Below are 14390 nucleotides of genomic sequence, written 5' to 3' on the forward strand. Positions count from 1 at the left end.
TCACTCTGCAAATGTTTGAGGATGGAGATGTGCAGTCACATCATGGAGGTTCCACAGCTGTTGCTGCACACCTTGCATCTCCAGCCCAGACCTTCTTAATGCTCTTGACATTTGGTTAAAAAATACTATGATGGCCTGGTCCAGCAGGTCCCAGCACCATCAACTAACTCTGTGGGTTAGTCTTAAATCAAATCCTGTTTTGTGGGCTGCCTGGCAATTTTTTAGCTGATAAAAAGGGAGTATTAATCTAAAAAAAAAAAAAAAAGCCCACACACTCTAGCTTAGAAAAGTTACTAAGACTCTCAGCACCTCAGTATCTTCCATTGCAAAGGGTCTGTAATTCACTTCCTGTCTTTCATTTCACAAATATTTTTAGGGTACCTGCTGCATGTGGGTCCCTGTACTAGATATCTCAAGGAAGAGAAATGAAATACCTACCAGATGGAGGCTCGAAGTCAGCTTTCAGACACTCACTGACCCTCAAAGCTTGAAAGCCAGGTCCAGTGAGGGTGCTTGGGGATGTGGAAAGTGAGGGGAGGGTAAAGGTCTCACAGCACAGACGCCGCACAACACAATTCAGAGTGCTATATGAACTGATCAAAGAATGTTCCAGAACAGGTGTACCGGGAGCAAAGTGGGAACAGCACCTGGTTCATGTCATTCTCATTCACATCTCACTCTCCAGCAGAATTAGATGATCTGGTCTTTCTACTGGGAGTATTAAGGGTCAGGGAAGGCTTTGTGGGCAGGGGCTGCTCGAACAGTCTCTGAGTAATAAACAAGTTTGCCAGGCAGATAAAGGGCATAAGGACAGCCCAGGCCAAGAAAACATGAGCAAATCTCAGAGAAATATCTTATGATGAGATAAGAAGTGGCTTAAAAGAAGTACAAACTTTGCTATTCAAAGAATTCCAGAGAAATTCCCAGATTAAAAAAAAAAATGCAGTGATGCTTGCCTTTTGATATAAGAATGTGTGCCTGTTTGGCCCTGGTCTAATTCTCCTCCCTCTGCCTCTGCAGGGAATTTCTTGGAGATAGCTCATGCTAAAAGCCCTTAGAAATGTTTCTCCAAAGACACACCAAATCCCCACTGGATAATTAGGATGTAGCCTAATCTTTGGAGGATGGTTGTTTTCTCTAAAGGTATAAACTGTGGCAGCCCAGGGACTGACTAGGGCTCCTTAATTGATACATTTTATCTGCATTTGAATCGCATTTTCCATCTTGTAAGGGCCTGCACCTTTTCTTTTTAGCTGTTTGAGCTTATTTAAAGGGCTATTTTATACACATATATGGGCAAAATGGCAAAAAGTACATTTGATAAGGGTGTGGTTGCATTCTATAATGTAGTCTATAATGATTTAGGGTCACAGAACTTTTCTTTCTTCCAGACCGGAGCTGCTCCATAGCCAATGCAATGATTTCCAACCTGGTGTCCACCCTACCTAATTGAAATGTAGAAAGGTATCTCTGGGCAGGGACTATGTAATACACACTGTCAGAGTGAATGTGTCCAGCCTGCTGGGCCTGACCTCACCTCCCAGGGAATTGGTATAAGGGCCAAAGGATAGGAATGACTGAGTTAAGCTCAGGAAAGGACAGGGGATTCCCTAACCAACACCAAAAGGGCTAAGGGGACAAGATACTGCAGTGTCCTCTGAGTTTTGGGAATTCTTATTAAAGAGAAAATGTTATCCACAGAAAACAGTGCCAATGACCTTGGAAACACATTAAAACTCTCTGGTGTCAGGGAGAGCTGCTGTAACCTGGACTGGCTGGGCTGGCCAGGTGGGGGGACTGTAATGGAATAGGGAAGAAAGGTCAGAATTAACTTTAGGAAGAGCCTGTATAGCCCCCAGGGGAATCCCTTATTCCAGCTTCCCAGGGTAGAGATGGACACTCCTGGCACCTTGCCCCCAGGAAACCAGTTCCTCTGGGAATGGACACTCACCAGTGGCTTCCTAGACCCAGGGGGAGAGTTTTTCTCAGAGGTTCAGCTTGTAAACCAAGTCACCCCAAACAACTGCAGTCTAACACCCTCACAAGCCTGATGGTGGCACTTCGGGAGATACTACTGAGGTCGCAGTCCAGACTCCCCAAGAGAATTCATGCTCCCCAGCACTGGAGCTGGTGGTCAGTGCCTCTCCTGGGAAGGGAAGTGACCTATTCAAAGTCAAATAGCATAAGAAGATCTGCCAATTTCTGTTTGGGGGAATACAGTTGCTGAAAACAACCAAAAATGCTGGATAAAGCATGAAAAATGCCTTCCTGAGAACACTGATGAACTGGCAAGGCAGAAAGGAATAAGGTCAAAACGAAAGAAGAGGCAAAAATCTAGAGAAGGAAAGAATACCAGAGTTCTTCTGGTTCTCTAGGCGTCTGCTGATACAGGCACATATGAACCTCCATTTCAATGGCCTTGAGCGGCAATGTGGACAAATGTCAAAACTCAGGACCTGTCCCAGGTGAGGAATCTACCAGAAGATCTTCCCAGATTAAGCTGGCACCCTAAAAGGCCTTCTACCCAGGGAATGCAAAAGAAGGGGGTGGGGCTGTCTTGAAGTTAGGCCACAAGCTGATCTTCATGCAGAGGAGCAGGCCAACTTCACATCATTGGGGTGCTTCAAGATACCTCAAATCATGGACTTAGTTCAAAGTACTTCTGCACTGCTAATATACTGAGACACCTGGCCGAAGGATGTATAAATATTCTCTGGGGGAAGGCATCTTCATCCCAGGCCTCAACAAATACCCATTACTAAATTCTCCAGTATACTGAGTGGTACAACCCAGAAATAACCAATCACACAAGGAAACAACAAACAAGAACCAGAAGAGACAACAAACAGCAAGCATGACCCTACACCTTCAGATGATGGAATTACCAAGCACAGATTATAAAGCAACCCTACTTAATATGTTTAATGAAATAGAAGACGAGCTTGGAAATATCTGCAAAAAAAAATATAGGAAACTATAAAGAACGACCTAACAGATCTGAGAAAGAAGCAAACAGAACTCCCAGAAATGAAAAATAGCATAATTGGAATTTTAAAACGCAGTGCAAGATTAAACTTAACTAAAGGGACCATTTGCAAACTGACAGATGGATTAAAAGAAGGCAAGAGGAATGAGCAGAGGGAGACCAAAAGATGGAAAATATGGAATCCACGTACTGCATACTGCAAAATTCATCCTTTTAAAGTGTCCAATTTAGTAGGTTTTAGCGTATTAACAGACTTGTGCAACCATCAGCACTACCTAATTTAAGAACATTTTCACTACCTCAAAAAGAAACTCCATACCCATTAGTAGTCACTCCCTGCTCTCTCTTACACCCAGGCCCCCACAACTACTGATCTACTTTCACTGTGGATCTGACTATTCTGGATGTTTCATATAAATGAAGTCAAACAATATGTGGCCTTTGTATCTGGTTTCTTTCATTTGGCATAAAAGTTTTCAGAGTTGATCCATGTTACAACATGTGTCAGTACATCACTCTTACAATGGCTGGGTAATAGTGCATTGTGTAGACACTACTACTTTTATTTGTCCATACATCTCTTGATGGATATTTGGGTCGTTTTTGCCTACTTAGGAGCATGCCGCTATAAAAATATGTATTTTTAAAAAGATAAAAAATATAGAGGAAGAGTTCAGAGACATGGAGAAGAGTGGCCTATGATTAGTGGGAGTTCTAGGAAGAGAAGAGAAAATGGAGACAGGGAATTCTTAAGAAACACTGGTGAGAATTTTCCAGAATTGATAAGAGATGCCAATCACAGACGTTAAGAATCTCAAGGAATTTCAAGGAGGATTTTATTTATTTTTTTAAAGATTTATTATTTATTTTTTTATTTTTATTTTTTAAATTTTTTTATTTATTTATGATAGTCACAGAGAGAGAGAGAGGCAGAGAGGCAGAGACACAGGCAGAGGGAGAAGCAGGCTCCATGCACCGGGAGCCCGATGTGGGATTCGATGCCGGGTCTCCAGGATCGCGCCCTGGGCCAAAGGCAGGCGCCAAACCGCTGCGCCACCCAGGGATCCCGATTTATTATTTATTTGAGAGAGAGCGAGAGGGAGTGTGGGGAAGGGGGGGCAGAAGGAGAGGGAGAGAGATTCTTTTTTTTTTGCCTTTTTACTTTTTATTATTTTTTTAATAAAATAATTTTTATTGGTGTTCAATTTACCAACATACAGAATAACACCCAGTGCTCATCCCATCAAGTGTCCCCCTCAGTGCCCGTCACCCACTCACCCCCACCCCCCGCCCTCCTCCCCTTCCACCACCCCTAGTTCGTTTCCCAGAGTTAGGAGTCTTTAAGGGAGAGAGATTCTTAAGCAGACTGACTCCTCACTGAGCACAGAGCCCGATGTGGGGCTGGATCCCAGGACCCTGAGATCATGACCAGAGTTGAAACTAAGAGCCCAAAGCTTAACCAGCTGCACCACCCAGGCTCTCCTCAACAAGATTTTAAAAAGGAAGAAGATAATAAAGAAACATACACTTAAACACATAGAGTAAATGGCAGAGACAGGGACAGAGAGGAAGAGAGAGCAAGAGAAAAGCAAAGAAAAAGTAGTATATCTTCCACTAACAGCTGATTTAGTAATGGCAACAGTTAGAAGCTGGGGGTGGAAGGGACCTGACAACTCAGAAGTCTTCATCCAGTGAAAACATCTTCCATGAGGGAGCACAAAGTAAACATATTTTCAGACAAACAAAAACTGAGAGAATATGCAATGGGGGAATTCTCATTAAAGAATATTGTAAAGAAGGTATGTTGTGCAGAGAGAAAATGATCCCAGATGGAAGATCTAGGATATAAGAGCATATGAAGAGTCAAAAAAAAAGTGGTAAATATGTGCATAAAGCCAAACAAACGTTGGCTTTTACTATAATAATAATGATGATAAGGTCTTGGGAGGCTATAGCAAAACAAAGCAGAATTAAAGTACAAAACAATAATGGGGGGGATAGAGTTAGGATGTTTTAAGATTCTGCACTACCAAAGAGGAAGGTAAGGTAACTAACTTTAGATCTTGATAAGTATGCGTACAGTAATTTCTAGGTAACCACTAACAGGAAAAAGAAAAAGAAACACAGCATATAACTTCTAAGTGGTAGAGGAGAAAAAAGACAATAGTAAAAAAAATTAAAAAATCAGTCCAAAAGAGAAACACAAAAAAAGATGAGAAAAACAGAAACCATCAAATAGGATAATGGATTTAACATCATATATTTTTTAAAGATTTTATTTATTTATTCATGAGAGACACAGAGAGAGAGAGGCAGAGACACAGGCAGAGGGAGAAGCAGGCTCCATGCAGGGAGCCCAACATGGGACCGATCCTGGGTCTCCAGGATCATGCCCTGGCCTGAAAGCGGTGCCAAATGGCTGAGCCATCCGGGCTGCCTGGATTTTTTTTTTTTTAAGACTTTATTTATTTATTCATGAGAGACAGAGAGAGAGAGAGGTAGAGACCTAGGCAGAGGGAGAAGCAGGCTCCCTGCAGGGAGCCTGGCGGGACCCGATCCCCAGACTCCAGGATCACACCCTGAGCTGAAGGCAGACACCCAACCTCTGGGCCACCCAGGTGTCCTGGTTGCCCGGATTTAACATCATATTGTGCGCACCCCTGTGTGTGTGTGTGTGTGTGTGTGTGTGTGTGTGTAATGGACCTGGGTCTTGTTCAGCGCTCCACATAGCTATGGAAAGTCACCCTCCATCCCAGGGCATCCTCACTACTTCCCGACACAGATCCCATTTTATTTTATTTTATTTTTAATTTATTTTTTATTGGTGTTCAATTTACCAACATACAGAATAACCCCCAGTGCCTGTCACCCATTCACTCCCACCCCCCGTCCTCCTCCCCTTCTACCACCCTTAGTTCGTTTCCCAGAGTTAGGAGTCTTTACGTTCTGTCTCCCTTTCTGATATTTCCCACACATTTCTTCTCCCTTCCCTTATATTCCCTTTCACTATTATTTATATTCCCCAAATGAATGAGAACATATAATGTTTGTCCTTCTCCGACTGACTTACTTCACTCAGCATAATACCCTCCAGTTCCATCCACGTTGAAGCAAATGGTGGGTATTTGTCATCTCTAATGGCTGAGTAATATTCCATTGTATACATAAACCACAGCTTCTTTATCCACTCATCTTTCGATGGACACCAAGGCTCCTTCCACAGCTTGGCTATTGTGGACATTGCTGCTAGAAACATCAGGGTGCAGGTGTCCTGGCATTTCATTGCATCTGTATCTTTGGGGTAAATTCCCAACAGTGCAATTGCTGGGTCATAGGGCAGGTCTATTTTTAACTCTTTGAGGAACCTCCACACAGTTTTCCAGAGCGGCTGCACCAGTTCACATTCCCACCAACAGTGTAAGAGGGTTCCCTTTTCTCCGCATCCTCTCCAACATTTGTGGTTTCCTGCCTTGTTATTTTCCCCATTCTCACTGGTGTGAGGTGGTATCTCATTGTGGTTTTGATTTGTATTTCCCTGATGGCAAGTGATGCAGAGCATTTTCTCATGTGCGTGTTGGCCATGTCTATGTCTTCCTCTGTGAGATTTCTGTTCATGTCTTTCGCCCATTTCATGATTGCATTGTTTGTTTCTTTGCTGTTGAGTTTAATAAGTTCTTTATAGATCTTGGAAACTAGCCCTTTATCTGATACGTCATTTGCAAATATCTTCTCCCATTCTGTAGGTTGTCTTTTAGTTTTGTTGACTGTATCCTTTGCTGTGCAAAAGCTTCTTCTCTTGATGAAGTCCCAATAGTTCATTTTTGCTTTTGTTTCTTTTGCCTTCGTGGATGTATCTTGCAAGAAGTTACTGTGGCCGAGTTCAAAAAGGGTGTTGCCTGTGTTCTCCTCTAGGATTTTGATGGAATCTTGTCTCACATTTAGATCTTTCATCCATTTTGAGTTTATCTTTGTGTATGGTGAAAGAGAGTGGTCTAGTTTCATTCTTCTGCATGTGGATGTCCAATTTTCCCAGCACCATTTATTGAAGAGACTGTCTTTCTTCCAATGGATAGTCTTTCCTCCTTTATCGAATATTAGTTGACCATAAAGTTCAGGGTCCACTTCTGGGTTCTCTATTCTGTTCCATTGATCTATGTGTCAATGTGTCTGTTTTTGTGCCAGTACCACACTGTCTTGATGACCACAGCTTTGTAGTACAACCTGAAATCTGGCATTGTGATGCCCCCAGATATGGTTTCCTTTTTTTTTTTTTTTTTTTTGGTTTTCTTTTTTAAAATTCCCCTGGCTATTCGGGGTCTTTTCTGATTCCACACAAATCTTAAAATAATTTGTTCTAACTCTCTGAAGAAAGTCCATGGTATTTTGATAGGGATTGCATTAAACGTGTATATTGCCCTGGGTAACATTGACATTTTCACAATATTAATTCTGCCAATCCATGAGCATGGAATATTTTTCCATCTCTTTGTGTCTTCCTCAATTTCTTTCAGAAGTGTTCTATAGTTTTTAGGGTATAGATCCTTTTCATCTTTGGTTAGGTCTATTCCTAGGTATCTTATGCTTTTGGGTGCAATTGTAAATGGGATTGACTCCTTAATTTCTCTTTCTTCAGTCTCATTGTTAGTGTATAGAAATGCCACTGATTTCTGGGCATTGATTTTGTATCCTGCCATGCTACCAAATTGCTGTATGAGTTCTAGCAATCTTGAGGTGGAGACTTTTGGGTTTTCTATGTAGAGTATCATGTCATCAGCGAAGAGGGAGAGTTTGACTTCTTCTTTGCCAATTTGAATGCCTTTAATGTCTTTTTGTTGTCTGATTGCTGAGGCTAGGACTTCCAGTACTATGTTGAATAGCAGTGGTGAGAGTGGACATCCCTGTCTTGTTCCTGATCTTAGGGGAAAGGCTCCCAGTGCTTCCCCATTGAGAATGATATTTGCTGTGGGCTTTTCATAGATGGCTTTTAAGATGTTGAGGAATGTTCCCTCTATCCCTACAATCTGAAGAGTTTTGATCAGAAATGGATGCTGTATTTTGTCAAATGCTTTCTCTGCATCTATTGAGAAGATCATATGGTTCTCGGTTTTTCTCTTGCTGATATGATGAATCACATTGATTGTTTTACGGGTGTTGAACCAGCCTTGTGTCTCAGGGATAAATCCTACTTGGTCATGGTGAATAATTTTCTTAATGTACTATTGGATCCTATTGGCCAGTATCTTGTTGAGAATTTTTGCATCCATGTTCATCAGGGATATTGGTCTGTAATTCTCCTTTTTGGTGGGCTCTTTGTCTGGTTTTGGAATTAAGGTGATGCTGGCCTCATAGAACAAATTTGGAAGTACTCCATCTCTTTCTATCTTTCCAAACAGCTTTAGGAGAATAGGTATGATTTCTTCTTTAAACGTTTGATAGAATTCCCCTGGGAAGCCATCTGGTCCTGGACTCTCGTGTCTTGGGAGGTTTTTGATGACTGCTTCAATTTCCTCCCTGGTTATTGGCCTGTTAAGGTTTTCTATTTCTTCCTTTTCCAGTTTTGGTAGTTTGTGGCTTTCCAGGAATGCGTCCATTTCTTCTAGATTGCCTAATTTATTGGCCTATAGCTGTTCATAATATGATTTTAAAATTGTTCGTATTTCCTTGGTGTTGGTAGTGATCTCTCCTTTCTCATTCATGATTTTATTAATTTGAGTATTCTCTCTCTTCTTTTTAATAAGGCTGGCTAATGGTTTATTTATCTTATTAATTCTTTCAAAGAACCAACTCCTGGTTCTGTTGATCTGTTCCACAGTTCTTTTGGTCTCGATTTCGTTGAGTTCTGCTCGAATCTTTATTAACTCTCTTCTTCTCCTGGGTGTAGGATCTATTTGCTGTTTTTTCTCTAGCTCCTTTATGTGTAAGGTTAGCTTTTGTATTTGAGTTCTCTCCAGTTTTTGAATGGATGCTTGTATTGTGATGTATTTCCCCCTTAGGACTGCTTTTGCTGCATCCCAAAGATTTTGAACGGTTGTATCTTCATTCTCATTAGTTTCCACGAATCTTATTAATTCTTCCTTAATTTCCTGGTTGACCCTTTCATCTTTTAGCAGGATGGTCCTTAACCTCCACGTGTTTGAGGTCCTTCCAAACTTCTTGTTGTGATTTAGTTCTAATTTCAAGGCATTATGGTCTGAGAATATGCAGGGGACGATCCCAATCTTTTGGTATCGGTTCAGACCCGATTTGTGACCCAGTATGTGGTCTATTCTGGAGAAAGTTCCATGTGCACTTGAGAAGAATGTATATTCAGTTGAGTTTGGATGTAAAGTTCTGTATATATCTGTGAAATCCATCTGGTCCAGTGTATCGTTTAAAGCTCTCGTTTCTTTGGAGATGTTGCGCTTAGAAGACCTATCGAGTATAAAAGAGCTAGATTGAAGTCACCAAGTATAAGTGTATTATTATCTAAGTATTTCTTCACTTTGGTTAATAATTGATTTATATATTTGGCAGCTCCCACATTCGGGGCATATATATTGAGGATTGTTAAGTCCTCTTGTTGGATAGATCCTTTAAGTATGATATAGTGTCCCTCTTCATCTCTCACTACAGTCTTCGGGGTAAATTTTAGTTTATCTGATATAAGGATGGCTACCCCTGCTTTCTTTTGAGGACCATTCGAATGGTAAATGGTTCTCCAACCTTTTATTTTCAGGCTGTAGGTGTCCTTCTGTCTAAAATGAGTCTGTTGTAGACAGCAAATAGATGGGTCCTGCTTTTTTATCCAGTCTGAAACCCTGTGCCTTTTGATGGGGTCATTAAGCCCGTTCACATTCAGAGTTACTATTGAGAGATATGAGTTTAGTGTCATCATAATATCTATTCAGTGCTTGTTTTTGTGGATTGTTCCACTGAACTTCTTCTTAAAGGGGAATTTTAAGAGTCCCCCTTAAAATTTCTTGCAGAGCTGGTTTGGAGGTCACATATTCTTTCAGTTCCTGACTGTCTTGGAAGCTCTTTATCTCTCCTTCCATTTTGAATGAGAGCCTTGCTGGATAAAGTATTCTTGGTTGCATGTTCTTCTCATTTAGGACCCTGAATATATCCTGCCAGCCCTTTCTGGCCTGCCAGGTCTCTGTGGAGAGGTCTGCTGTTACCCTAATACTCCTCCCCATAAAAGTCAGGGATTTCTTGTCTCTTGCTGCTTTAAGGATCTTCTCTTTATCTTTGGAATTTGCAAGCTTCACTATTAAATGTTGAGGTGTTGAACGGTTTTTTATTGATTTTAGGGGGGCCTCTCTCTATTTCCTGGATCTGAATGCCTGTTTCCCTTCCCAGATTAGGAAAGTTTTTAGCTAGAATTTGTTCAAATACATATTCTGGCCCTCTGGCCCTTTCGGCGCCCTCGGGAACACCAATTAAACGTAGGTTTTTCTTCCTCAGGCTGTCGTTTATTTCCCTTAATCTATCTTCATGGTCTTTTAATTGTTTGTCTCTTTTTTCCTCTTTTGCCATCAACTTGTCTTCTATGTCACTCACTCGTTCTTCCACCTCGTTAACCCTCGTCGTTAGGACTTCTAGTTTGAATTGCATCTCATTCAATTGATTTTTAATTTCTGCCTGATTAGCTCTAAATTCTGCAGTCATGAAGTCTCTTGAGTCCTTTATGCTTTTTTCTAGAGCCACCAGTAGCTGTATAATAGTGCTTCTGAATTGGCTTTCTGACATTGAATTGTAATCCAGATTTTGTAACTCTGTGGGAGAGAGGACTGTTTCTGATTCTTTCTTTTGAGGTGAGGTTTTCCTTCTAGTCATTTTGCTCAGTGCAGAGTGGCCAAAAGCGAGTTGTATTGGGGAAAGGAGAAAAAGAGAGGAGAGAAAGAAGGAAAGAAAAGAGAAAGAGAAAAAAGAAAAAAGAAAAAAAAAAGAAGAAAAAGAGAAAGAAAAAGAAAGGAAAAAAAGGGTGGGGGAAGGAAACAAATCAAAAAGCAAAACAAACCGAAACAAAACAAAACAACAACAACAACAAAACACGGGGGAGTATCTTCTGATTCCGTATACTTTAAGTCCCTTGGCTTCCCCGGGAACTTGTCCGTCCAGCTGGTCTTCTGGGGGAGGGGCCTGTTGTGCTGATTTTCAGGTGTTAGCACTTGGGGGAGCTGCTCTGCCCCCTGCCTGGTGCAGGGCTCAGTGGGGGTTGTTTACCCAGGGAGGCCCCTGGAGGAACAACCCCAGTGGCGGAGCCAGCTCTGGAGCCCTGGAGTCAGCTCCCGCAGTAACTCCGGAGCTCTCCGTCTGCAGGGCCTGGAGGCTCCGGGGCGGGGCCGCTGATCTGCTCAGCTCGGGGCAGGAGCGTCCTCACTGTCCTGGGCCCTCCCGGCCTCTGCCTGTCCCGGGGGGAGGCCGGATCCTGGACTGTGTCCCGGCGCCCTGTGCTCCGGAGCCTGCGCTGTTGGATTCGCGCTCCCGGCCGCGCAGCCGCCTCCGCGGAGCCGCCGCCCGAGCCCCTCCGAGCTGCTCCTGCCCCGCAGCCCCCTCCGCGGAGCCGCCGCCCGAGCCCCTCCGAGCTGCTCGGGTCCCGCCGTGCGCGCTGCAGTCTTTTAGGGAGCTCGGCTCTGGGGTGTGGCGCACTCTCCTGGGCGCGCAGTTGCTCTGTTACTGTCCCAGGGAGCCCGAGGGCATCCCCGCCCTCCTGGGGTCCTGCTCTAACTCCCTGCGGGCCCCTCTCCACCCGGGAAGGTTGGTGCAGCTCCTGCTTCTCCGGGACGGGGCTCTCCTGTCCTGGGGACACTCCCCCGGCCTCAGCCCGGCTCCTCGCGGGGCCCCTCCCCCTTGGATGCCTTTTGTTTCTTTATTTCTTTTTCCCCCGTCTTCCTACCTTGGTAGAAGTGCGAACTCTTCTCACTGTAGCATTCCAGGTGTTCTCTCTTTAATTCTCAGGCCGAATTCATAGATTTTCAGGAAAATTTGAAGGTTTTCTAGGTAATTTGGTGGGGACAGGTGATTTGGAGACCCTACTCCTCCGCCATCTTGCCCCTCCCCCCCAGATCCCATTTTAGATGTCTGACCACTACCAGGCCTCACAGCCTGCCCTTTCTGGTGGCCTCCCGGGCAACCACAGCAGTGCTAGGATCCCAGAGGCAAGAGACTCAGATACTGCATTAACAACTTCATGGCACAGCAATACCTTCATTTATTATTCCTCACAGCTACTCCACAAGCTGGTCTTAACATCATCCCAGTTTCATTGATGAGGAAACAGGCTTTGAGAAATGAACTAACTTGCCCAGATGGCCTAACTATAAAGCAACAAACCTGGGTTTGCTTGTCTGACTCAGAGATCTCATGGCCTTAAGCATTAAGATGGCTTTCAAGGTTTTTCTTTTTTTTCAATTGTGGTAAAATACACATAAAATATATGATCTTATCATTTTTAAGTGTTTAGTACTGTGGCATTAAAGTAGATTCACATTGTTGGATAACTATCACCACCATTCATCTCCCAAACCCTGTTCATCTTACAAAGCTGAAACTGTATGTTAAAAGACAACTGCCCCCTTCCCCAAGTCCCTGGCAAACACCATTCTATTTTCTGACTCTTGGTTTTCAAGGATTTATACAGACTGGTCCCAAGCTCCCATCCCAGCCTCTACTCAGCCAATGTTCACTGTTCTGTTCTCTGAACATGCTCTGCATGATCCAAACTCTTGCCTTTGCTCACACCAATACCTCCTCCTGAAATTTCCTTCTCCAACCCCATCCTTTTGGAAATTTCATCCTAAATGTCTCCTCCTCAGGAAAGAACTCCTGCCTTTAGTGATTGTCAAGGACTTGTATCATGTTCAGTGTGCCCATGTGTCACCTGCCTGCCAGGGTGTGAGTTTACTGGGGGCTGGGACCATGCTTGGTCATCCCCAGAAGTACCCTCTATGGTGCATGGCGGGCACATTTTTTGAATTTTTTAAATTCAGCTCAAGCAGACAGGTAGAAGTTGCACCCAAGTAGATCCTTTCCCAACCAGCACAGCTCGGAGGATGGGGCACATTCTCCTGAAGCTTGTCATATAGAGCATTCATACCCATGCTGTGAATTATCCCACCCACATGCTCTCTCCCTGTGTGAAGCAACAGAGAAGTTTCTATGGGCAGGCATACTCTTGGGTGGTTTAAGGGCTGGTTCTGAGTTTAGGACTTCTCTTCAGTGGACCCTCTTACTCCTCTCACCTTCAGAAGTGAACACCAGCTTCTATGAAGCTCAAGCTGCTTTTGTTGGGTCAAAAGACAGCAGTCTTTTGCTGGGCCTTGACAGTTGTATGCATCTTTGTGCCACCATTTCTTCCCAGAATTCATAGGAAAACTATAAGCTGCAGCCGGCAAACCTACCACCTTCCTGCCAAGACTCAGATCCAGGAAAATCAAACCAAAGCAATCTGTATAGATTTTGTGCTGTGGGTATGATGCCAGGTGCTGAGGAGATACAATAGAATGAGGAAGGTTCAGGCCTGTCCATGTCCAAAAGCTTACAATCTGGGTAAGGAGATAAGTTACATAGGAAAGCTATGCAGAGTGGAATGAGGCCTAATTACCAGTTTCAGGCCATAGGGGAAGAGGTTCTGCAAAACTGAGCCTTAGAGACAGGCTTAGTACTCTGAGGGTGCTGGGGCAAGAGCAGGCCCATCAAGCTGACAGAAACTGAAATGTAAGCTGGTGTTTGGGGGACCAAGTGCAGGGGTACTCATGTACACAAAACTGAGGGACGAGGAGAAGAGCGTACACCGGGTAAAGGGTGTGTATATCCCTGAGGCCACCAGCCTGGCTGGATGGACAGAGGCCAGATGAAAGGGCCAGGTAAAAAGGGCTGAGGCTGGAGGTGGGCCAGGCTGAAGATACCAGGCTGAGAAACTTGGGTCTTCATGTGGACGGTAAGACTGTGGAGGGCCTGCTGCATACAGGACCAGAGGGAATGCACATCAGACAGCCCCTACTTTCTTTCTTCCACAGTCTCAGTGATGTGAACCCTACAGGAGCACTTCCCTCTGGACCCAATAAAAGAAGAAAAAATAAAGCCCAGATCCATGTGACAAAGGGAAAACCAGTTTCTCCCACACCTAGTTCTTTCACTTGCACACAAGACCTTGAATATGCCTTTGAAACCTTTCATTCACTGAAGTTGCTTTGCTTTGAAACCATAAAAGAATACAGGGCTGCAGTTTGTCTTCCTGGCAGGAAAGTTCCACATGCAACTTGCAGCATTTGAGAGAGTGGAAATTGTTGGCCTGAGAGTCTGGGTCCTTTCTGGACCCAGAGGTTAAGGCACTCTGTGCTGAGCCAGTTGGGTGACCTTGGGCAGGTCACTGAATGTTATGAAACTTCACTTTGCCTACTCGTGGTATAAAGACAACAGC

Source organism: Canis lupus, chromosome 5 (assembly GCF_003254725.2).
Source record: "Canis lupus dingo isolate Sandy chromosome 5, ASM325472v2, whole genome shotgun sequence".
Lineage (NCBI taxonomy): Eukaryota > Metazoa > Chordata > Mammalia > Carnivora > Canidae > Canis > Canis lupus.